Here is a 26,562-nt window from a genome sequence, read left to right on the forward strand (position 1 = left end):
CCCCCCACCCCCGCGTTATTCTGCTGCAGCTGTGGCACCCTGCCAATCATGTTCACTCATCTTCTTGGCCCATGCATGGCATAGGCCCTGCTTTGAGAGCCTTCCTGTCCCCTCCCCTCCCTGTGGCAGAATTAATCCTGTGCTCTGAGCTCAAGAGCAATCTCTCAGTATTCTTTTTCATATCAGGAACACAGCATTCATTGCATGCTAGTTTCCATTTAATGATTCCCACATGTCCCTCAATTTATGATGGGGTTCTATCCCAATAAACCACCCTAAACCGGAAATATGGTAAGTCAAAAATGCATTTAGTAATATGGTGCCCAATTTACCACAGTTGGACTTGAGATTTTCCCACTTTGCAAGGGTGGGAAAGTCATACTCACGCAAAAATAGAAATCGAGTTTTGAATTTTGGATTTGGATCTTTTTCCTGGCACAGCAGTTTTGCTAGGATCTCTCTCTTAATGCTGGGCAGCAGCAGTGAGCAGCAGCCCCCACCCAGCCTTGCAGTCCTCGGGGGAAACAACCAGTGCTCTGCAGCATGCTGTCCTGGGTATCCACCAAAACCCACGGACATGCAAGTCCCTTATTTAAAAGTTTTGTTCTGCTTTTTTTTTTTCATTTTATAGTACTGGGGATCAAACCCAGAGCCGCATGCATGCCAGGCCAGTGCTCCTCCACTGAGCCACACCCCAGATCCCGAGACCTTCATATAAAATGGTGCAATATTTGCATATAACATATGCACCTCCTCCTATGTGCATTTAAATCATCTCTAGACTACTTACAATACCTAATACCTCATAAATAATATGTAAGTCGATGTCATACTGTGTTGTTTACGGAATAATAACAAGAAAAATGTCTACATGTGTTCAGTATAGAAGTAATATATTTTTCCCAAATATTTCTTGTCTGATTTGGTTGAATCCATACGGAACCCATAAATGCAGAGGGCTGACCGTACCATGTTGTTTTAACTATGATGTTTGGTAGTTTAGCATATTGAATGCATGTTTGGTTTATAAATTTAGCATGAGTTTATTGGGACCTCCCCCGACTGTACATGGAAGAGCATCTGTCTACCCAACCCACCAAACCTAACAGCTTCACAACATAGTGCACCATAGAGTATGGGTGGTTCTCCTCACGATCACCAGGCTGACTGGGAGCTGTGCTTGCAAATGTTAGCCCAGAAAAGGTTCCAAATATAAAATGCACAGTGTGGTTTCTACTGAATGTGTATTACTTTTGTACCACGGTGAGTCAAAAAAAATCGTAGTCAGTAACTCCCCACTGAATAAATGTCTTTCAGTTAAATTAACCTCTAGAGTTTAGCAAAAGAAATTTAAAATTATTAACATATTACACAATTGAAAGGATAAGAAGGGGTTAAATTAATTGGAGTGTTTTTTAATCCAGAAAAGGAAAGCTAATTTCCTGGTAACTATTTTCAGAACATGGGATGGGAAATCCATGATTGGTTTGGAGTCTCAAAAAATAGGATAACTTCATAAATAGTGTCACTGTCAAAGGCACGAGATAGGTTCATAGAAAATGTGCCAATATAGAGCCCAAAACTTCTTTCCAAACATTCACCCAAATCACAAGAGACCTCACAGTGGAAAACAGGCTGTTCGTGTGTTAAGATACCAATACCAAAGTCAGAAAGCAAATCAAACAAAAAGTTAGACTTCAGATACCACGCTCTAGCTTTTACCTTTACTTCTTTCTCACAAATGTCACAAGCCAAGGGCAAAGCGTGAGTCTCTACTTGAGATTTGCAGTCATTTTTCACGGTTTTATTACAATCTTAGCATTGTTTAAAACACCGAGCTACTTTTTTTTGGCCCTGAAAATGGATGTGTAAGTGCAGAAAGACCATGCATATGATTAGCATAATAATGGGAAACATGCACACAGCCCTGGCTCATCTTGACTCCTCTGACCTTCAGCACTTTAGCTGGAGTTAGAAATGGCTCTGGGTTTTTAGCCTTAGTATGCAAAGGTGGGTAGAGATGGCATAATTTCTTGAAATCATTGCCCTCAGAGAGTGACAAGGTGTAAATTTCCAAAATGTTTGAAATTTCCGTCTGCTGGGTGAGTTCTGATGTGTTGCAATGCATAGCGCGCAGCTCTAGTTAAGGATTTATCTCAGGCTTGAAGCCGCAGGCCAATGAACGCCAGCGCTGTGAAGGTGAAAGACACAGTCTCCACGGCTAAAGAGCCATCCACATCAATTTGCAGCCAGCTAAGTGGCATCAGCGGTGGGAGAGCTATTTACACTCCCTTCCCGGCCGAGAATTATGGTGCTGTAACCAGGAGGGAAGAAGGGGAATTGAAGGGGCTGCTCAGAAATATAATGGTCATTTATGGCTAAAGTACCCCCATAACAGTAGGCCCTTGCTCTCGCCTGCAGAATACTTGAAGAATTTGCAAGAAATGTACACACACAAAACACAGCCCCCCTGGAGACTTTCTGCAACATGCCCATTCATATTGAAGCATGTGATGGCATTTGCTTTGCTTATCCAATGGGACCAAGCCAAAGGACCTTCCTGGATTTTGTCCTCGCTTGCACAAATGCTGACAAGAGACTCAACCCATCACTGACAACTGGATTCTTATCATCTCACGAGCAAAGCAAGTAAAGAGAGAGAGAACTAGGAGGAAAATAATTAGACAACATTTATCTTGCAATTCGTGAAAGTACTGTATTTTGCAGCAATGTAAATTATAGTATTACATTATCAAGGTAATAATTTGTTTTGTGACAAGAAATCACACCATTATGTGTTGCATCTGTATTGTTTTTAAAATTAGCCTTTTTAATTACAGAGATAAATTATGTATGTAAGGGTCCCACTTTGAGAATTTCATACAACATGTCATCCAAGATCCCGATAACTGTTGGAATCGGCTCCCCTCCTATGTACATGTTCCTGGGTAGGAAGAATTAACACCTTCCTAGGCAACCAGGCTGCCCTGTGGTTGCTCCCATCGTCTCCAATCTGTTTCACCAGGGATAAGCCTGTTCAGTTCCAGGAGCAAGGTCACCTCTGGGTCACCTCTGGGTCACCCCTACCTGAGCTCTGCCCAGCTCCCCTCCCAAGTGAAACTGTTCAAACTGGAAAAGATACTCTTAGGACTGCTCCTCTTGCTTGATTTTGTTATGTCCTGCAAGGAAGTTGCTTTTCCCTCCTAATTAGAACTCCCTGAAGATTCACAAAGGTCACAGAGGTCAAAAACATGAAGCTGATCTGAAGTCAAGGTTACCAAAATAGGGGGTTCTCTCAGTCTGATGTGTTTAGGGTCAGTATACATTTGGGGGCCAGTCACACCCAGGTTCGATTCCTGCCAAGGTAAATAATCTCCCTGGGTTTCAGTGTCTACCAAAGAAGGACAATAATCATCCATGTAAAGTATGGACATTAAATGAAGGAATGTCTGTGAAGGACCAGTACAGGGCCTGGGATGTACCAAGTCCTTAGTACAAGGGAGTAGTTATTCCTATTGTTTCAAAGCAATGATTTGAAACCAGCTTCAATCAGAAGCTCATCTTTGGGTTTGATTTCCAAATGTCCCACATCAGCTTCACTTCTGTTCTTGATGCTGTTTACCAGTTCAGAATGAGTTTAATATTGCCCCCCCATTTTTTGAGCCAAGCAAATTGGCTTACTCCGCTTAGCATGATATTCTCCAACTCGAGGAGAATATCATCCTAAATGAAGTAAGCCAAACCCAAAAAAAACCAAAGGCCAAATGTGATTAGTGGATGCTAATCCAGAAACAGAGGGCAGGGCGGGGAGTTGAGAAGAATGGAGGAACTTTGGATAGAACAAAAGAGTGGGTGGGGACTGGAGGGGGCATGGGGCAGGAAAGACAGTGGATGAGACGGACCTCCTTACCCTAGGTACATAGATGATTGCACTAATGGTGCGACTCTACAGCATGTATAACCAGTATAATTGAAATGTTGTGCTCTGTTTGTGTACAGTGAATTGAAACACATCCTGTTGTCATGTATAACTAAGTAGAACAAATTAAAGATAAATAAATAAATAAATAAATAGTGACAATTTGGGAAGTGTAAGGACGGTGGCCAGTGAAGCGCCCTGAGCTCTCCTTCCCATTAGTTAGTGGCAGCAGAGACACCAGCTCTTCCCACAGGTACCATCTCATCACTGTCTGCCTCTGCAGCTGGAGTTTCAGGGCCCTGCAGTGGCGGGGAGTGGGACAACGGAGAGATGGCCCCTGAAGATGCTTCCAGGGGGACAGTGGACCTAACAGGCAGGTCGCAGCCCATGCAGTGCGCGCTTGCCTAAATCCTTATATGAGTTTTGCCCATCCTGCCTTTGAAACCTTTGCCTGAACTTCTCAAAATGCTGGACCTTTGAAGAAATATTGATGGACTACATGGGCCGTGAAGATGGTAAAATCTACTTCTCCCTCTACAGATTGGCGTCCAGTTAACAAACAACAACAACAAAACTCTTTTTCTTTCTTTCTCAATCGTGTCTTTCCTAATAAATAAACCTCCTCAAAATTATTAAGAGAAATTGCATTGCCAGGAAGAGGAGAAGGAAAAAGATAAAACAGCACTAAAAATCAGAAGAAAGCATATATTTTCAAAAACATAGAGCAGCTTTGGGTCTGTATATGTATGTATAACAGGAACTTAGATCCCAACAACAGGCATTCAACAAATCAAATGTAATTACATGGGGACCTGAGTTAGAGGTGAAAGACCGAATATACAAAAGTTCTCCCACTTCATGTCTCGTTTTATGCCAATACCATGCTGGTTTTGTTACTGTAGCTCCATTGTATAATTTTGAGATCAGGTATTATGATGCCTCCAGCATTGCTCTTATTGAACAGGATTGCTTTAGCTATTCTCTGTCTCCATTCTTCTACATGAATTTAGGACTGTTTTTCTTTAGTTATGTGAAGAATGTCATTGGTATTTTGATGGGGATTGCATTGAATCTTTAGATCACTCTTGGTAACATGGCCATTTTGAAATATTATTTTTTAAATAATTTTTTTTTATATTTATTTTATTTATTTTTATGTGGTGCTGAGGATTGAACCCAGGGCCTCAAATGTGCTAGGCGAGCACTCTACCGTTGAGCCACAACCCCAGCCCCCATTTTGACAATATTAGTTCTGCCTAAGAACACAGAAGTCCTTTCTATCTTAAGGTCAATTTCTCTCTTCAGTGTTCTATGATATCCAAAGAGGGTTTCCATCTCTTTGGTTAGATTTATTCCCAGGTATTTAATTTATTTATTTTTGAGACTACTGTGAACAGAATTATTTTCCTGATTTCTTTCTCAGAAACTTCATTATTGGTGTCTCATACTTGGTTTTCAAATAAGAACAAAACCTGAGATAGTAATTCTCAATGAGGATTGGGAAGAGAACGATCTTTCCTTGTCTCCTGTGTTAGAGTTTCATTCCTAAGGAGAAGAGGGGTTGTAGCATGTGTCACCAGCAGCCTGATTGCAATACCAGAACCAAGGTTAAAATGGAGCTCATGTACCTGGAGTTCAGATGTGAAGGGTGAGTACACCTTCCCCAGGGATCTACAAAGAGGAGAGAAGGATATGAAAGGCAGGAGGGAATGAAACTGACCAAGTTGCGCCTGGGAGCAACCCCTAAACCCTGATTCTAGGAGGATGACTAAATTCCCGTCCTTAAGAAGCAGGTCTGAATTCGTGCTGATTTGTCGTTGTGGACTCCAGGATCTGAACAAGACAGACTTTAAAACAAACTGTGTGCCCTCCCTCGTGATGAGATAAAGATTCAAGTCAGCAGTCATGGTGCGCACCTGTAGTTTTCTGACCTCTTCCCACCCATCTCCTCTGAAGGCCCACAGCCCACAGGCCAAACCCCCCAGCTTCTTGTTGTTGCACTCCTTTTAAGCGAAAATTCAAGTTTCAGTGTCCAAAAGTTAGTTTCCTGGGGCTTGGCCATGGCCACTCCCGATGATCTTGGCCTGCTTTCTCCCACCAGAGCAGGATTCAGTAGGTATGACAGAGACCAGAGGGCCTTCAAAGCCTGAGGTGTTTACGACTGGGCCCTTGACAGAGAGCTGGATGACTTCTGGCCTAGGAAAAAGTACAGACTTCCAAGTCAGGAGCCTCAGAGTCCATTTCCCGCTCTGTCACTACCACACCACTGTCAGATCTTGAGCAAACGAGTCTGGGCTTCCTGGTGTGCAAGCCAAAGGTCAGCTCCATGGAGGCTGTGCATGAGTAGCACCCAGGCCTCCCCTCCTCTCTCTTCCTGTCCCCTCCCCCTCTCTTCTTCCTGCTCTCAAAACTAAGCAGTCCTTGAACTCTTGTCTTGGTACTCCTCTCCGGAATTTCTCCCTCAGGTTTCTACCATCTCTCTCATGGTAACTCTGCCTGGAGGCAGGTGACTTCCCCATCTATATATCCAGTTCTTTACCCAACGTTCCCACTGCCTCTGGGAAATCTCCACTTGGACATTCAATGAGCACCTCAACTTCAACTTCTACCAAAGCAAGTAATGACATCTTCCCTCCTCCAAAACTAAGGACCCATAAAATAAGAGAACCAAGAGAAAGTTAAGATCTCTTACTGTGGACATTTTAGAATGTCACCCAAAATCTTGCAGTCATCTCAATTTTGCAAGAACCTTGAAGACACATCTCACTTTTGTCTATCACACCTTCCAGTTCTGACCAACTGGCCACTCCAGCTCCCAAACACCCCTAGATTAATCTGCCAGAAAGAAACACAGCTGGGATAATATGATTTTCTTTGAAAACCTTCTAGAGCTCTCTACTGTGCCTCAAATTAAGTCCAAATCCCTTTATCAAATACTCCTGTCAATTTCTCACAACCTACTTCTTCACCCTCTTCTCCTCCTGCTATCCATTGGCTCCATGCTTCTGCCCAACTTGACTGTCACTTTTCCCAGCGGTGTCTCTCCCTTTACCCCAATGTCCCATCTATCCCATATCCTTGAATGCTTTTTTATTCCAAGATGACACAAACTACCTATCCTTCAGGATTCTGAATGAGTGCCACCACATCTGTGAAATTTCCCTGATCTTTGGAGTTCCAGGTAATCTCTCTGAAATTTCCCTCTCTGGAATCTCATGAGAACTGATTTTGCTCTCCTACAGCATTTGAAGTCTTCCTTCTTGAATGATAGCCCTGTATTTACATAGGAGCAATATATTGCTGGAAGTCAAAATGACTTCAAAGTTACTCCTGCAGTTCCCCAGCTACCTGAACCTTGGCAAGTTGTCTAACTTCTCTTGTCTCAGTTTCTTTAACTATGAAATGGGTACAGTCATACCTAGCACATCACATATTTGAGGGAATAAATGAGATAATGTGCATAAGACACTTAGCACAGAATCTGTCATAGAAAGGTAAATTTTTTTATTCTACTTACCTCACAAGGTAATGTATCTTTACCTGAGTAGAGAATCAAGCAACTGAGGACAAGTCTGTGTTTTATTCATGACAGAATCTTCCCTGAAAATGACCTTAAAGTAGGTCCTCAAAAAACATTTGTGCTAATGAATTGATAATTATGTGATTGTAATCCAATACAAAATGGTGCTTATGTGAAGTCTGGAATATAGGTTGGAATAAAATTGAGTAGCTGTGGCTACATAACATTGAAAATCACTTAGGAATACTGTGTGGATAAAGATAAGGATATTAATTCTCTCTGATTTCATGAGCTCACTAATTAACAAAAGAAGATACTAGGCAGTGAATTAATGAAATACAATATGACCTTGGCAAAAAAAAAATTGATTATTAAATTGACCAAAACAATTCTTCATTGGTAAGACTCAGAAAAAAGCATAAGTAAATTGTTGAGCTTTGGGTGATCTGTGTGACACTGAACATCAATATGTTACTCAGATCCAACAGGAAACTTGATGGATACTCTCATGGAGAAAGCACCTCGTCCCTCAGCCATAGGGTCACTTTATAAGATCCTGGGGTCACGGCTGTTACCGTTTCTGGGATCTGTTCTCCTCCATTCCAGAAGAAAGGGAGACTTCATGTTTACTTATGAAGAAGCATTATTTCTTGGATTAAAAGACAGAATTATCTGTTTGCCATATGCTCTCATAAGAGCCTCACAGCCAACATTAGCCTGAGGGGCCACTAAGGAAAGATACATTGTATATGCAGAGGAAAAAAGATGTAATCCAGACTTCTAAACATGCATTGAGTTGTGATTGTACCTTCCCTGCAATTGCCTTATAAATTAGAATTTCACACATTCCAGTTAATTCTTTCTGATATTTGGGTTTTATGTCAAATATTCTCTGGTTCAGATTTTTAACCACTTTCCAACTAATATTCTGCCATCAACTTATTATTTATCATCAACATCTAAAGAGCCTGAAAATGGTATCATTATTACCTGTAGGAGCAATCTGAAATGGACCAGAACTCCCAAGGGAATCTGTCAAATTGTAATCTTCAAGATTTTTACTTTAAATGATTTTTAATATCTCACTGATAAAAGCAAATGTCTTCCAGTTCAGGAAAGAAGAGCTGTGCTTTGAAAATAATAAGACCAGGAGCTGGATACCAGGAATCCAGAGCCAGCTCTCAGACCCATGAATCAGGTGCCCGCAGCTAAGTTCCTGTGAAGTTTTCACACAGGAAAAATGTGCAAAAGTACAAGTGTACCTGTTTAAGAAAACAGTAAAACAGCTGGGCACAGTGGTACCTGCCTATAATCCCCACAATTCAGAAGGCTGAGGCAGGAGGATTGCAAGTTTGAGACCAGCCTCAGCAACTTAGCAAGGCCTGATCTCAAAATAAAAAATAAATAAAGGGCTGGGGGATGTGGTTCAGTGGTTGAGGACCTCCAAGTTCAATATACAATACCAAAAAAAAAAAGAAGAAGAAGAAAAAAAAATGAAACAAAACATAACTAATTATTTACAACTTCTGGGGAGAGGGGAAGATTCAGTGGTTCACACTGGCTATCAAGGAGCACACTGATACTGCGGAACACAAAGCCAAAGAAATGTAATCTGATAATTACAAGTGAAGCTCTTAAGCACACTAAGCCTGGAGCCACGCTAAGTGTTTAGAATGACCATTTAAACCTCAAAGCCTACAATTGCAGCCCCATTTTTCACATGGGGAAACGAATGTTCAAAGGAGTCATTTTCCAAGGCCACAGAGCTTCTAGATGACAAAGCCTACATTCAAATCCAGATGTAATGCCACACATTATTACCTCTCTTGTTGACAAATATGTAACATTTAATAAACCCTAAGTTTATATTTAATCAGAAAATATGGATTTCTAATTCCCATAGCTGCCCACAGCCTAGGATTTTACTGAGTAAAAGAGGATTTTGCAATGATCAAAAAGAAAATTCTCTGTATCTGAAACTCTTTCCTAAGAAACAAAACCCCAAATGTGGAGAATTGTTATCAATTATAGGGACAAAACCTATTTTGGTAATGCAGCTTGTTTTTGTTATAACTAGAGACATGATGATTTATTCAGTTGTATCAAAACATAAAATAAGAACACTAGAGCCAACTCTAGGATAAAAATCACACTCAACCCAAAGGGATAAAAAGGAAGGCAAGTTAAAGAGTAGTTTAAATTGGATTTAACTCCAGTATTATGATGCTTAACAAACTCTGAAAGTCATCAAGCACAGGACTTTCATGTTAATCATGTATCCTTGCATCTAAAAATACTCGCTGATGGTTCTTAGCACCAGGAGGAATGCCTCTTGAAGGAACACTGAGGATGCTTGTTCAGAATTCACACGTCTTGATCGATGTTTATCCCATTAATAAATGAGACTCCTGTTTATCAGAAATGGTCTTCTAGGGGTGAAGATTCTGTCCTATTTTTCCATTAGAGGCCCTGAGATGATGAACTTTTATTCTTCTGCATTTCAAAAGCAGACAAGCAAACGTTTCCAACACAGCTAATGTGATCTCCCTTCCCACATTCTATGCAGATAACAATACCTTCATAATTAAAGCACTATTATTACTATTTAATTGTCTGTTTCATTGTTTAATGAATAGGAACTAGTTAATTATAGAGATGGGGAAAGACAAAGGACAGTTTTCAAATGGGTGAAGTAAAGCTCTAGTTTTTATAACGTTGGCTGCAAATTGCTTTATTTATATCAGAATCTAGATTCACACATCCTCGTCAAATTATGAACCTCTTTCAACATGATGTGAAAATGTGTTTAAGGAGGACTTTCCACCCAATTTTGCATATTCAAATGATATTGCATTTATCTCTTGATAGGTTAGAAGGGGCTATTCTGGATTCATTTGTCAAATGATTCTGAGAGTCAAAGGGCCAGAGCATCTTTTCTGCTACTATCAGCAAGAGCAGTTTTCAGGCAAATGAGGTCCTCGACTCACAATGCACATGGAGAGGAGACAGATCTGGCACTGATAAAATTCATCTCTGCAGTGTCCACATCGGGGCTTAAGCCTCCCTGTTGCTGTCTAATCCCTAAGGAGGATCTGGACCTTGATGAAGAATGAATTCTCCTTGCTGCCTCTGTCACCAGTGGCACCAAGTTATGCAAGTGTATTTTTATCACTATGGGTTCCAAATGGAATGACATCTTTATGTTTGCATAGGATTTTTCAGGTTTTGAAAGCACTTTTTACATTCTCATTTTATTTCATCATTCCAGACCATGAAAGATCCTGTGCAGGTATTATGTACATCATACAAATTAGGAAACGGATCAAAGAGGTTGAGTAGCCTCACTTGACCTTGTGGCTAAGCAATGATAACAGGTGCTTCTCCAAGCCTTCTGAAAGATGGATAATAAATGAGTTATCATAAAGGAATTATCAACATGACTTTGAATATTGATTTGCCAAACCAACAAAATCAGGGACAACATTTCATGGAGGATCTACTTTGTGAGCTTACTCATCACTGTTTAGAGGTATTGAGAGTTGTTTTGTGTAGTAATACACAAAACATGGTGACATTTGGAAACATTTTCCAATGCAAAAGGTTCTTTAATGGGGTCCCAACCCAAAATGAAAACATCAAAGCTGAATTTCTTATCTAACTTAATATTTGAGTGCTGATTCTACTTCTGGATAAGAAGTGGGACATTAGGTAGCATTCTAAGAATTTAGAAGGAAATATAATTTTATTCTACAGGGGAAAATCATTCCAATAGGATAAAATTATGCTTCTCAACTTGTTTCCTTTGGTGACGCAATAGCAATGTCATCAATTAATACAAACACCCAAACCTGCCATCCCCCACTCTGCTATGTGCCACTACTGCCCAGCATACCTTTTACTGTTCCTGTACCCTAGCCTGATGCATCAGAATCTCCTAGATGAGTAAAACCCAAAGAAGGTTTGGAAAATGATCCAATTCTGTAACAAGTACTTATGAAGCTGAAGTTCCTTTAATGAGAATCTTGCATATTGTGAATGTCACTAGTGCAAATTTCTTTTTAGCAGCAATATCACAGTGAAAGTATCTGAAATTTTTGTTCTCTAATATTGATCTCCAGAGGTTTTTCATCTGACATTTTCTTGGGACTAATACTTTCTGGTGCTTAATATTGATTTTAATATCTTTCTTCATCCTTAAAAAGTTTAGTGTTGTGGTTTTCTATGTAATAGTAAGTATTAAACTATAGATTTCGCTTTGATAGTGCTCCAATCCTGTCAAAAACTATATGTAGAAAGTATATTCCTATGCATTTTCATTTCCGCTGCCCTAACCCCACTGTATTAAACAGCAGGAATTCAGAAGTGATGTTTTTTAGGAATCCTTTGAATCAGAGAAAAGGAGAAAACTGGGTTCTACAGTTTTCTTTAGAGATCAAAAGATTAAAATGGGATTTTTATAACTTATTGGCCAATCATGACACCGCATAAAAGCAATTTTAGTAGCATTATTATAGCTTTTATTATACTGTACAGCTCACTTACTGTATCCTACATATAATTCAGACAAATAAAATGAGGGAACATATTAAAGATACATGAAGCTTATGGAGGTAGTGGGGGCATTAATTGATATTTTTGTTAAATGATACTATTATGTGTCTAAAATATATGTCCCCAAAAGTTGATGTTTCTGATTATAGGGTTTCTTATAACCCAGCCATATCTCCCATTACAAATTTGTCCATCTCTATTGTCCAAAGCACAGCAATATTGACAATGTCAACTCAAGATCTCAAAGCAGAGGAACGTTCTCTCTCTCCATGTACTCTATCTACTGCATCTTTACTTCCTTGGCTATTCTAAAAGTTTTACTAAGGTGCTTGGTGATAAGCCATCTGTAATGGGCAGCAACCTACTGGAATATGATGAGAGTCACAGAACCAAGTAAATTTAGAGAACCATGGCATTTAGGTATGGAACAAGCCCTGGGGCGATCCAAATCCCAGCATAAGTAAGGGAGATAGGCAACATCAGGGAGAATTGCCAACAAGAAACACCCAAAGAGAATGAGGTTACCAGGCCACCCGTGAGCTAAGGTGTGAGAAGAAGAGGAAGGTAACGCTTCGGTTTGCTGAGACTGGGATACAAAGCAACCCAGTAAAAGACACAGGAGTCAAAGGGGGCTCTCCATTCTGTGCTACACCAGCAACTCCACTGATTAAAGCTCACCACATGTGTGGACATTTAGGGGCAGGACCTTGGGTTTGGTGAGGGTAAAGCCTGCACTTGGGGAGGTAAGATAGGCCACAAGGCTGCAGGAATAGAAAGGCAATGTCATTAGTAAATACAGCACTCAAGTTTGGTGCCTGGTTTAAGGGAGTCCTTTCTATTTTCTTTGCATGATTTTGTATTAAAAGAAAAGCATTGGTTCACCTGTTTGATTCCAAGGGATAAAGTCAGGACTAATGAAAATTTAGAATGAAAAAAATATTTAGTAAATTGCCGCAGTCTGGCTGGGCACAATCAGGAGCCACTTGTCAAAAGAAACTAACTTTATTTTTAGAACCACACACGCCAAACAAAACAGCCTCTCAGGAAAAACCCTCAGAGCCTCAACTGCCACCACCGGCTTTCCACAAGCCTCTCTCTCCCACACAAGCTTCTCCAGCATCTAGTGCTCTGTGTAGTCGATAGTGTTTTTCATTGGCCTTCTGCCTCAGGTGAATACATTTGTAATGTACCTTTGTGAACAATTGGATATTCATATTTTTGGTGGTAATGCTACTACAAGCCTGCTTGCAGCACTTTACAGTTTTATCTGTATGCATTGTGAACTATCTGTTGGTGCAGCGACTTGTGGTAGTGTTGGGGTATTTTTGCTGATGATGTCATTGGTGGTACAATTTTTCCAAAAGGAGCCGTCAATTGGCTTGGTGTATCTTCCTCCCTTCTGCTTGTCATGATCGTCCAGCTAAAATTTGGGGGCCAACAGAGGTGAGGCAAAGAACCTCACCCCCCCGCTGGTACAAAGACCTCTCCACAGGTGTGGCTGTATACTGGACCGGTAGTCAGTGACGGGTAAGATCCAATTGCAATGGTACCAACCTAAGGACCATATGTACTATTGGACAACCTAAGGCAGGCACGGTCCCTAAGCCACATGCTTGTTGTTTAAACAGAGAGGGGGAGATGTTGAGAGCCACAGCCGAAGGGGCCCCAGCAAACTTCCAGCTGCCAGCAAACTTCCAGCTGCCGGCTGATGATTGGCTCACAGCGGCCCCAGCAACATCTAGCTGATTGGCTCCTCTGCGGTGATGCTCATTGGGCTGTTTCCCTGCCCCTTTTAGGATAAATTTGATGGAGTTTTATAACTAAAGTACTTGTTGCCTTATAGTTCTGAAAGTGGAGAAGTTGAAGATGAAGTTAGTAGATGAGGATTGGAAAAATAAGAATTGGGGTTACAGAAGTAGAGGCAGCCCACAGGAAGAAAGATTAAAATTAGAAAGATAAGTATCAGAACCATGTGAAGTCAGGTAGGTACTGATGTGGGCACTCAAAGAATGATGAGCAAGGTGAACGGCACCAATCAATTAGCAAACTCCCTAAGACAACTAAAGATATTCAACAATAAAGACATGGTTCCTGACTGTGGGATCTCATAGTTTAGCTGGAAAGAAAGAGTATGAATATTTATTTTAAATAAATAACTAAACAGCAATCCACTGGAGCTGGAGAAGGGCATTATTAATGGATGATCAGTAACTAGTACTGGCACTGCAAGAGAAGAAGCTGTGCTGCCCTTGGGGAGGAGGAAGGTCTCTTAGAGTCATATGTCTCAGGAAAGTAGCTAAACATTTTACTAGATATTTTCCTGCAAGGCTCTGATGTTATTCTTCTCTTAGGAATCAGACTGATAATATGAGTAGAAAGAATGAAAAATAAAAAGATAGAAAATTTTAGGATAGCATTGCAACAATTATTGTGGTAAAAATATTTAAAAAAAATCTGAAATCCCAATACTTTTTGCAAAGTAGTTTAATATGACATAGCTAGGTTTTGGATATGAGTCCAACTGATCCCTCCCTCAATCCTTTTGCTGGTCCATTGACCCCAGAAGGTATTAACCAACCTTCCTGACTGTTGAAATTAAAAACCAGGAACTGAAGAAATAGTTCAAAATGACTTGGGGCCAATGATGCCCCAGACACTTTGCCAAAACAAATACAAAATAGATAGAAAGCCTACTGGGGAAATGCACCCTCAAGACGAGCTTTACATAATTTTCAAGAATTCATAACAATAATTAAATAATCCCCATAAAGGTCTAATGAAAACAGGATATTATTTTTTTAAACTATAACACACATGAAAGACAAAAGCACATAAACAAGAATCAGGAGAAATAACACCCAACTCAAACCCGAAAAGACATTAAATATTGAAATTATCAGATACAGAACAAAAGAGCACATATGCAATATGTCTTAAGAAATATAAGATACAATTAAAATATGACAAAAGAGGAAGAAACCATAAATTGAACCCATGAGATCAAAAAAATAACCCATAAAGCTTCCAAAAATGAAAAGATAAAATCCAAATAATAACATAAGTGGGAATATTATACAATTGAAAGTACAGCATTAAAAGAAAAAAATATAATGAAATGTGTGATTTGTTATGTAAATATAAACATTGAGGTTAAAACATCAATTAATTTTTAGACCAGATTAGATCCTGCTGAAGAGATAATTAAGGAACTGGAAGATAGATCTGAAGGAATTACTGAGAACATAACAGCCCAGAGAGACAACCAAGATGTAAATTGGGAAAGAAAGATTAAAAGTTATAAATAATGAGGAGTTTTAAACATCTTTACTCGGAATTACAGAAAAAAAGAACAGAGAAATGGAAGCAAAGTATTGTTCAAAGACAAAAATTAGCTGAGGTTTTTTTTTATATAATTGATGAAAGACATAGCATATATTATTCATTAGGTACCATACAAACCAAGTAGGAAGAATAAAAAATAACTATAACCTAGCTGCATTCACATAAAAGAATATAATGGAAGACAAAACATAAAGAAAGCATCTTAAGAGTTGTCAGAAAGAATAAATCCCATATAAAAATAACAGAAAGTTTTATAGCCTAAGTTGACAAGTTATTCTTCTTTCACATTTTGAAGATATTATTCTATTGCCTTATGGTTTTCATTCTTTCTGTCTCGTGTGTGTGTGTGTGTGTGTGTGTGTGTGTGTAGTGTTTGTGCTATTTTTTAGGATCCATATATAGTTTTAATTTTACCATGTATTTTTATTCTCAAGAAAATGGAAAACAAATGAATTGAATATAACAAATAGTATTCTTAGAGGAAAAGATACTCATTAAAATATATATATTTAGAAAAGACAAAAATATTAAATTCAGTGAGCTAAAATAGGTAAAGAAGTAGAAAGAATTTTCAAAAAATGTAAAAATTAATTACTCAGAAACATATAATACAGTAGAAAAAATCAACAATACAAGAAAAAGTAGTTTTAAAAAAAATAACAAAAGTTAAGAAATCTCTGGTCAATTCAAATAAGAAAAAGAAAGTTGGGACAAAGTAATATGAAGAAGGGGGTGTGTGAATATTAGCTGTGAAGAATGCACATGCCTACAAACAGCAGATTTAAAAGGTAATAGCAACAGCACTGTAGTGACAGCTAGCATTCACTGACTCTTGGATAGCTTAGGCTCACTCTAAGAGCTGTAAATACAGTACCTGTCATTTCATTTATTTCTCTTGACAGCTTCCTGAAGTGTCACCTTTTTGTCACCTTTTTTATTTGTGCCAATGCATTTGAAAAGTGAGAGAAAATTAATGACTTTTTAGAAAAATAAATTTGGTAAAGCTGTCTCAAGAAGAAATTAAAAAGTCTAAACTTATATAATAAAGAACTTGAACAATTAGTTAAAATGAGTTTACTACACGAATGAAAAATAATTCCATTTTTAAATAAGCTTTTTCATATATTGAGCTCAAATATTCTAGAGCTCAATTAGTGTTTCATAAAAGCCAGCCTAAAACTTCCCAATATATGTTATCAAATACTATAATACCAAAACAAACAACATTAGAAAGAAAAATTAAGACTGCTTTCTCTCATAAATACAGCTGCAAATATTCTGAATGAACCAAATTGAAACAACCTGGGTAGCAAAGTTAATGCAACATGCCTAAAATTGAACTTTTGCCAGGAAAAAAGGGTTAAGATAAACAAATCTATTAATGTAATACATCACATTAGTGACTTAAAGGTAAAAGAAAACAAAATGCAGTCATTCTAACAGACGCATGAAAGCAGATCACACATATCATAAATCTTATGAAAACCACTGAAAGATAGACATTGTCTTCATTTTACCAGTAGGCAAATCAATAAAAACTGATGACTTTATAAAGTGCTTGGGACTTTTACTAAGAATTGTGCTAAGTGATTTGTAACTATACTTTACAATCCTATATGCTATGCAATATTATGATCCATCTGTAAGAGCCTGATTATTTTTGTAGTCAGTTTTCACAAACTTGAGTCTGAGACAATATTGTTCTTGTACCTTCTTTGCTCAATAATGGAGGATAGCTCAAGCCACTTAGTTAAAATAGTGTGTTTTAGTGACACAAAATCTAACACAGATCAACCTGCACCAAGATATTTTTCATGAGCTTTAGGTCTGATTTATACCTGTTTCAATTACTTAAAAAATTGGATATGTGTACTCATGATATGTATATATGATCTCTCATATTTAAAAGATGATGAATTTTACTATTCTTGCCATGCTTTAAATATTTCTGAACACTGGATTGTCAAATTCCTTTTATAAAACAAAAGAGGGAGCACTTTGAATTACTCACAAATGTACGTGTGAATTTCATTCCTTTACACTTGTATCCTATTATAATCTTTCAGTCCATAAAGTAATGCTTCCAAATGCAGAATGTCAAAGTACTCTACATAGATTATTACTTCAGTAAGTATAAATTAACATGAATTACAAAGAACAAATAATAAAACGAATATCAGTAAAACATATAAACTGCATGATCTTGAGGAATTTTGCAAGATTTAGAACTTAAAATTTTACTTTAAAGCAAAACCAAACAGAAGACTTAGATCTAGCCACATAATCTTTCTGAACCAAGAAGTGATGACTACACTATATTTTTGTAAATACAACTTCAGTGGGTATTTCCATATTTTATAATGTTCCCAGGTTATATTGAAACCCTGACATTAAAAAAAAAACTTTTAAATATTCTGCAGCTCACATTGGTTTTATAAACGCCAGCCTAAAACCTTCTCCTTTGTGTGCACCTGTGTGCATGTGTGTGCACATATATTTTCTAAAGTGGTGGCTGATCTTAATGTATCTACTCCACCTTCTGTGTCTGGTGAATGCTTTTATGCTTTTCTTGCTCCTGGGATGTTACCAAGCTTTCAAAAATCTTACTTAGGTGATGTGAAGAGTAAAAAAAAAAAAAAAATGTTATATATACCCTTTCATGGCTGCCCTCGTAATGTGCAACACCGAACATCACTTAGGATTTAAGGGCCCATAAAATAGAAAGCTTGCTTAACCCCTTGTCTGCTCAGTGCTCACCAGCTGGAGCACCCAGAGATATTGGAATTTTATGAGTTTGGAAGCTGAGGTGTGTTAAGCCTTACCCTCATATATCCGTTCTGTTATGGTAACCCTGGTCAGGAGCAGCACGGGGTTTTCTTAGCTATTTCTATTTTCTTTGTCTTTGAAACTGTTCCTAAAAATTCCAACTTTGAAAATCAGATTGCCTGCAAATGGATAATATAGTAAATTAGCAACAGGAAATACAAAATCTATATTTTCTTCCACAGCACAAAACAAGATGAATGCAGTGCATTTTCAAAGAAGTCAGAAATATCAGAAGTAATGACATATTTCTTCTTAAAAATGGTCTGAGCAGACTACAATAAGTTTGGAACTTTAAAAAGGAACCGAAATCAATGCTATTATAAGTATGATATAGTATTGTTGCAGGAAGACAGAATGTGCTAGAAGAGGACCTGCGTCTGGATATATAAGGCACGCCAGCCCTTGAGAACCACATGGAATGTTCTAAGAAAAAAAAGGGGAAGGTGAGTATGCTGAATATGCAGATGAGAATCCTAAGAAAGGGTGAATCTTAGTATATAAGTCACTTCTGCAGCTGGGGTTCCGGGGATTGCTCCGGGAATGCTTTGGCCGCCTTCCTGAACTTACAATTTGTTGACCTGAAACTGTTTTATTATTATTTCATGTGGCTATTTCGGTTTAAAGAACCATTGCTTTCACTCTGCACAAACTACTAAATGGTTTTCTGTGATGAATAAGGGACAGTGCCTACCCCATGAGATGTTTACATTCTTACAGGAGGAATATGAAAACTATAAGAGCAATTATAATAAAAGACAACACTCAAACATAAAACAGAAATAGTTATAGCTGCCTCAGATAATGCTCATTTATGGTTTATGCAACACTCTGACATATATTATTTCGTTGGTGCTCCACAATGTTCCTGTGCAGCATATCCGGCTTCTAGGAGAAGTGAAGCTTGGAGAATGCAAGAGACCTTTCTAAGGTCACACAGATTGCAAGCTGCAGCACAACCACTGCTCTCATTTCAAGTTCCGTCTTCATTTCATTGCACTATGTGGTGAACATATGCTTACCTTGGACTTGACCAGTCTACTCTCTACTCAACCAAGGCACTGCCAGGTTATGGGAAGCAAAGAGAAGGAGGGGGAAAGGGGCTGGGGGCAGCTCATAAGTACCCACGCAGGTAAGAGAAGAAAGTCGATGACATAGAGGAGGCAAAGATTCATGACCACATCTCAAAATTAGGTTTTCTCACTCGAATTTTATGTGTTCTTCCTCTCAGAGAAATGTTTCCCCCTGGCTGGGATTTCAGGATTTTTAATGAAGCATTCTTATCAAAGGTTGTTCTGCCTTGGACTGTCTGAGCTAGGTAATTCTTCCATCTTATCTCTATCTGTCCATACACTGAATTCCTTTTACTCTCCAGAGTTTTTTATGTTCTGCCCTGGAATTAAGTAGCTGAATGAGACATGTAAAGTCTTCCAGGGCTTTAAGAACTCATATTCCAGTTTCACAATTCCACAGCTGCATAGTCTAAATTTCAATGTTTTCAGAAGAACCATCAATTGTTGAGGGTTATGATGCCCATAGCCTGTTTTATAAGATCAGAAGCTTTGATCACACAAAGTAATTGATGGATATGAAAACTGAGTAATATACTTTATAAGCTTTTATTTAATAAATCCATGATTAAAATTAGAAATTGTACGATACAACATTAATGCTTGCAACTTTTAAAGATAATAATAAATAAAACACAGAAAACTCATTTTAATCCTTAAACATTTTAATGAAGAGAATATGCATGCCCCAGGTTTTTTGAAATAGATAACAACGTGCTGTGAAAATTGGAATCCATCTTATAGAAAGTGAATTAAATTTGGGGTGAAGAGTTCCTTTTTCTGGAATTTTTTCACAGTGCAGTCAAGAGGTCATTTGCAAATGATGACTTTGGGTTAGGTATGTCATGCCAGGACTTCAGGTTTAAATGTCATCTTTACAGGTCACAGCTTGGAGGGCATTTTGAGCTCCTTTGTCTTGAATAACACAGCAGAAGGGAAATTTCTTCAGGTCCTGGATCTCTTAAGAAGTAGCTAACTTCTGGTTGGAATCACCTTATCAACCAGAAAGCTGGAGGATAGTTTCATTGCTCTTTCGGCTCCACTTTGTAATTTCATAGTGCAAGTCTATGAAGGTCATGTTAGTGACAATCAGCTTGATGCCTTGGTCACTGTTTTGTTTGGTCCTAACAACCTGAGCAAGTGCTGAGGCTGGAACCCAGTTGCACAGGACACAGAAGGACCCAGACATTCATACAGGAGAGAGGTATTGGACAGCTGCAAGCCACTGCTATTGGTGTGGTCCTGGGAATTACCATGCTTTGGCCCAGGCTGATATTTTGCAAATGGCTGGTCAAGCCACAGGTTCTCAACAGGACAGCTGAGGTAGAACATGAAGGACAAAGTCTCCCTCATTTGTTCTTGGAAGAAAGAGCAGTAGAAATTTCCCCTGTATTTTCCTGTTGGTCTTCTTCAGCTAATGTGCATGCCAAGCCACTCTTGGAACACAATGGGACACTGTTCCACTAGATTGAAGATTGAACTAAAAATGTATTCAACATGATAATTTATTGTCCCTCATAGCCAAGATAGGAAAAGCTTTACACCTAAATTTGCATTTTTCAGAAATTTTTTTTTTCTTCAGGAAATGTGTCTGGACCCAACATAAAATCTAGGTCAATTCTGAACCATGATGTTACTACACCAAATATGTCCCCTAAGTGAGCAAATAAATTACTTGGAGCAAATCTGTCAATCAATATTAAGGAAAAAGAAAAGAAAGAGGTTGATTTGGAAAGCAAGTTCTCTAACATGATCGTATCAATTGTTCTGAAACTAAAATCCTACAAATCAGAGTCATATGATATTAACATAGAGGAAGTTAGGTCCTAATTATGTTTTCAATTTGCATGGCAAATAAAAAGAAATGAATCACTAGTAAGATTTTCCAGTGTAACTAACATAAAGAACTCCTGTGTTGGAGACCTAATTTCAGCTTGTGGTAGCCATTGTGCTCCCTGTTAGTGGTGCAGGCTATTTTTCTGGCTGGATGGCCTGCAGAAGAGAACATTCATGTACTTTTACCTCTTAATGCCGGGACTTGATTGCTGCTCTGCCTGTACCGAGACAGTGTTACAAACCAGAGAATTTTAAGCATGTCAGGTATAAATGCAGTTTGACCACATTTGCAGTCGAGTGAAATAGAACAAAGATCATCAGATAGTCACACGGTCGCCTCCAAAGTGATTGAATTACGCAGTATCAGAATATGTTATTGTGCTCTTAGGTTGTTAATAGTTGGCAACCTTTTGGGTGACAAAGAAGAGCATGATAGAGAAAGAACGCTGTTAATTAAAATGTCAATACCATTCTTTTTATGAATTTGTTACATGTAACGGGAAACTACACTAGACATCAAACTCAACCTCCAGATCTTTTGTCAATACTTTTTACTTCACTTAAAAATAAGGGGATGTTTTGGTGATTCATTTTTTTACTTGATTTATCCAATATTTTCACCGGCCTGACAAGACTTCCAAATCAAAATGTCCAGAGAGAATAACAGTATGTGTATTGCCTTTGCAGTTTAAAAATTTGGATTGTCAGATTCAGAGAGTATAGGCAGGCGTGCTGTTCTCTGTGGCTCGTTTTCCCACTCTGCTCGTTCAAAGTGTCTAATTAGCAGCTACACTTATTTCTCATTGCCTTTAGCTCCTCAATCAAGGATTTCTGCAGAAGGAACCCTGCTGCTGGTGCTAGAATTAAAAAAAAATCATGAAACTCATATTCATGCAATCAGCCTATAAACGCCACCCCTTCATCACTGAGGGAGAAGGGAGAATGATTTTCCCTTTTCCTCTTCTGCACACACTACTAAGACTGTCTTTATGTCACTGTTCCCCTTTATGTCTGATCTTGGCAATTCCTGTATCAGGGTAGACATAAGAGAGAAGACAGAAAAAAAGGGAAAAAAATTGAAAATCTCTAAGGCCAAGTAAATTTTCTATTAAGTCTCGAAAGATAAGCAAATATTTATCTTATTGTGAAGGATATCTGCCCTCTGTAAAAATATGAAATATATTCTAAATAAATCAACCTAAAGACATCAGACTGAAAGAGATAACCAAAATTATATTGGTAAAATATCTAATTGATTATTTCAGCATGTGCGTTTTAAAATTAAGTCAAAGAGATTCTTTCATTCAACAATAGTGGTTTCCAATGTGTCAGGCATCTAAGTACTGAGGATTCAATAGTGATCAGGACATGATCCCTGCATCCAGGACTTTATGACAGAGACAGATAAGAAGAAGGCAATTAACAAGCACAGTGTCACCAACCACGGTATTTTGGGAGATACAGGAAAGATTAGAATTTTCCACACATGATTGATATCATATGTCTGACCTACATGATGAGAAGAACTCAGTAAGGCAGAAAAAGTAGCACTTTCAGAATGATGGAATAAGGACCTCTGAAGATTCATTCCTCCATTAAAGCAAGAACACCTGCAAAAATGGTCCAAGTTTGATTTTTCAGAATGCTGGAATTAACCAAAGGCTTGCAAAAATCCAAGGAGTGTTATTCAAGGAAAACAGCTGAATATCAGTAGGAACAGCAGGTGCCATGGTGTTTTAACACATTTTACCCCTGTCCTTTCCCACTGGATCTGAGATAGTCTTGGGAACTAACAGCTCAACCATGAGAGCTGTGAAAGCCAGCAGCCCAACCTCATTGGGTGAGGACAGAACAGGTTTGGATTTTCCCAACTTCATACTCGGAGGACTGTTTCTATTTGACATAAACGTTAGCTCCACTGAAAGTTCATTTTCAGAACTTGTCTTTATTGCTCTTGACAATAAATGCTTGCAGTTTAGCAAGCATTTGTAGAGAACAATTAGCAGCAATTGTTTAACATCACAGCTGCCCAAGGTAGTGGTTCCAGTTGGAACCAATAAAAAAAATTGATCAAATACCCAGAAAAAAAAATAGGAAATGAGATGTTCAGAGAGAACTTTGAAAAACCTCAGCAAATCAATCTCCAATATTGCAATAAAAAAACAAAAACAAAAACAAAACACTCCAACATTTTCCTGGAAAGGTAAAGGCCAGGCACACACATAGGACTATGCATAGGCCAGTAATGAGTTGTGAAAGTGCTGACCACTCATCTCTGACTGACCATGAGGCTCTGTGGAAACAGGAAGTGGAAGCCAAGCAGATTTGTCAACTCCTCAAAGTCTGGGGCAGACTTATTGACTCCGTATATTATCTCATCACAAGACTAATCAAACAGAGACATCCACAGCTGTAAATGACAAAGGTATAGAGTAAACAGACTCAGTCCAGGAAATTTATTAAGCAAAAAAGTCATAAAACCAACAAAAATTTACAGAATGGAGGTGGGTGGAAGATGATTGGAATTCTGAACTTGTTATATTATAGAACTTGGAATGTAATATAATTCAGTTTCAACAAAATCAAATGAATACAAATTCAATTCTCAACAAAAAATTTCTAAGAGCGTAAAGAAATAGGAAAGTATGACACAGAAACAGGAAAAAGTCTGGTCAATAAAAACATATCCCTGGGAATGTATAAATATTGAATTTACTAAACAAAGGCTTCAAACCAGTTAATAAAATTATGGCTAAAGAATTAAAGAAAAATGTCTAAAAAAATTAAAGGGAAGTCTGAGAAGTTTATTTTACCAAGTAAAGGACATCATTGAAAAGACAGAAATATCAAACAAACATTCCAACTAAAAAAGTCTAAAGTTGAAAATTCTAATAAGAGGCAGAAAATACAGAAAGACTATCTCAAGAAACAAAGACCAAAACTTGTAAAATTTGATGTAAAAAATATGAATCAGGGCATCTGATAAACGTAGTATATTCCAAGTAGGATAAACTAGAAAAAAAAATCCACGCTCTCAAACCTCTGCCAAAAACAGAGATAAAAACATTAAAAATAACAAGAGGAAAATGTCCCTTCACACTCAGGAGATTTCTCATCAGAAACAGTGGTGGCCAGAGGCAGTGGACATAGATGTTCAACGTGCTGAGAGGCGAGGGTGTTCCACCAACTATTCTGTACACAGCACAGTTCTCCTTCAAGTGTGAAAGGGAAACTAAGGCGTTCCCAGATAACCAAAACCTGGGAGGATTTATCACTGGCAGACGCGCCCCACAAGAAATAACAGAATCCTTCAATCTGAAAGGGGAGTGTAGAGTAATTAGAACACACACAAAAGAAACGATAAAGAACAGTGAAGGTGGGCACACGAGTAAAGAAAGACAACCCAAAACCTATTTTCACTTTAACTCTTTTCTTCTGCCTGACTTAAGGACACAGTATTCACAAAGCTGTGCTATGAGCCCTTGTGTATAAAATGTAATTTGTTTGAAAAATAAGCAGAGACAGAAAGGGGCAGAGCTAGACAGCAACACAGGTTCTGCATACTATTGAACAAAGCTGTGTGGCTGCCCAGCTTTGCTCCCTCCTTTGCATCGTTATTTTTCAAACAAATTCCATTTTATACATGTGTGTTCATCCTACCATCACATTGGAATGACATTAGAAATAAATACCAGAAGGAAATTTGGACAATAAAAAAATATGAAAAACTTAAGAAACACACCTTTCTGAGGGGAGAACCAAGAACCCAAAGGATGAAGCTGATCCCAGAGGGGCAGAGCCTTGCACCACAGGGGACCAATCTCAAGCCTTGAGCCCTCATGGGGGTTTCCCAGTTGCATTTCTAAGTTTTTGGAGTCTGGTAACGCCTTGCCTTTTGCTTCTCCTTTAATGAGTCTGAATGTCCACATCATTATCCTCCACCTGTCCACGGTTGTATTTTGGGAGAGAGACTTTTTCTTCCATTCCATCGATCACAGGTGAAGAGGAACTGTGCCCCCCAGGAGAAAGCACCCAGAGCCTCACCTGAACAGAACTCAGTTGACTTAGATGATGAGATCAGGGACTTCTGAGCTGTGGCAATTTAGATTAGATTTCTGACTTGATGCATGATAGGCTTTGACCATCATGGACCCTGCAATGAGGTGAAATGGTTTGCATTTTGGATGGATGTTAATCTGTGGGGCACAAGGGAAGGACTGTGGTAGGCAAAATAACGACCCCACAAAGGTTTCCGTGCCCTACTTGTGACAGTCTGTGAACATCATCTGACATGACAAAAGGGACTTTGCTGATGTAACTAAGGATGTGGTATTTGCTGTTGCCTTCCCTAGTAGATTGGATTTCTGTGGGATTTAAAGAACAATTTTCTTAGAAACTGCTTATAATTGAAATTCCTAGATTTTCCTTATTGACTTTCATTTTTAATAAATTTTTATAACTTACTTGAGGCTAAATTTTTGACCAGAAACACTGCTAACAATAATGTCTAGATTTTATGGAAGATAGAGGATTATCCTTTTGGTAAATCCAATATTCCACATGTTGACTTAATCATGAGAGAAGTGTAATTAGAAGTGTTATTAATACTATTACCTATAACTTTAATAAGTTTATAGTATATTAAATATATATGCTGATGGATGTAGTAGAGAAGCTAGTTCAATGTATATGTATGGTTATAAATGTATTAGAGAAGTTAGATAAGCAGACTATTAGATGTTTCTAACAGTAATTCCTTTAAGAGGGATTAATGGGTCCCAGAAAAATAGAATTGTGAGTTATACAAATGAGATAAACACTGCTTATTCACAAATTCAAGAGGAAGTACTCTATCAATCATGAATGAAAATGTGTTTTCTTTTCCTAAAGCCACACTGTAAAGAAGTTTTAAGGGTCTAAGATTTAATCATGTTTTCAAGGTAACAATTATTTTGCCACAACTTCATGAGTGATGAAAGAAGCGAAATAAAACTCCATTCCAAAAGCAAAGAACTTGGTTGCAGCAGCCAGTGTCAGCTTCCACAGCAATCCCCCAAGTCCTCTGTGTTCTCCAGTTTCCATTGTCGTGGCCAAAGCACCTCACAAGAACAACTTAGATGAGAAAAAAGTTTATTTTAGCTCACAGTTCAAAGGTTTAGCTCATGGTCAGTCAAGTCCATTCCTCTGGGCTCAACGTGAGGCAGAACATCAGGTAAGAAGGGCAGGTGGAGGAAAGCTATTCCACTCACAGCAGTGAGGCAGAGACAGAGGAAGGGGAAAGGATCGCAGCAAGATGAACCTTCCTAGGACTTCCACCCAGTGACCCCCTCCCCCAGCCATGCCCCACCTGCCTACAATTACCCCGGGTTAGTCCATTCAATCTAGGATGGACTGATTAGGTTACAGCTTTTACAATCCATTCATTTCACTTCCAAACATTCCTGCATTGACATAGGAGTTTTTGAGGGGCACCTCCCATCCAAACCATAACACCCTCATTT

General features: G+C 38.4%; 1 long non-coding RNA gene across 1 annotated transcript; it reads left to right on the forward strand.

Annotated features, from left to right (window-relative positions):
* The first annotated feature begins 5,549 nt into the window (after window positions 1-5,549).
* LOC125617643 lies at window positions 5,550-25,245 on the forward strand. The gene is made up of 4 exons (XR_007348729.1): window positions 5,550-5,560; window positions 5,943-5,947; window positions 18,362-18,376; window positions 25,087-25,245. It is a non-coding gene; the product is annotated as an uncharacterized LOC125617643 (long non-coding RNA).
* Window positions 25,246-26,562: the final 1,317 nt, after the last annotated feature.

Source organism: Marmota marmota, unplaced genomic scaffold (assembly GCF_001458135.2).
Source record: "Marmota marmota marmota unplaced genomic scaffold, marMar, whole genome shotgun sequence".
Taxonomy (NCBI): domain Eukaryota; kingdom Metazoa; phylum Chordata; class Mammalia; order Rodentia; family Sciuridae; genus Marmota; species Marmota marmota.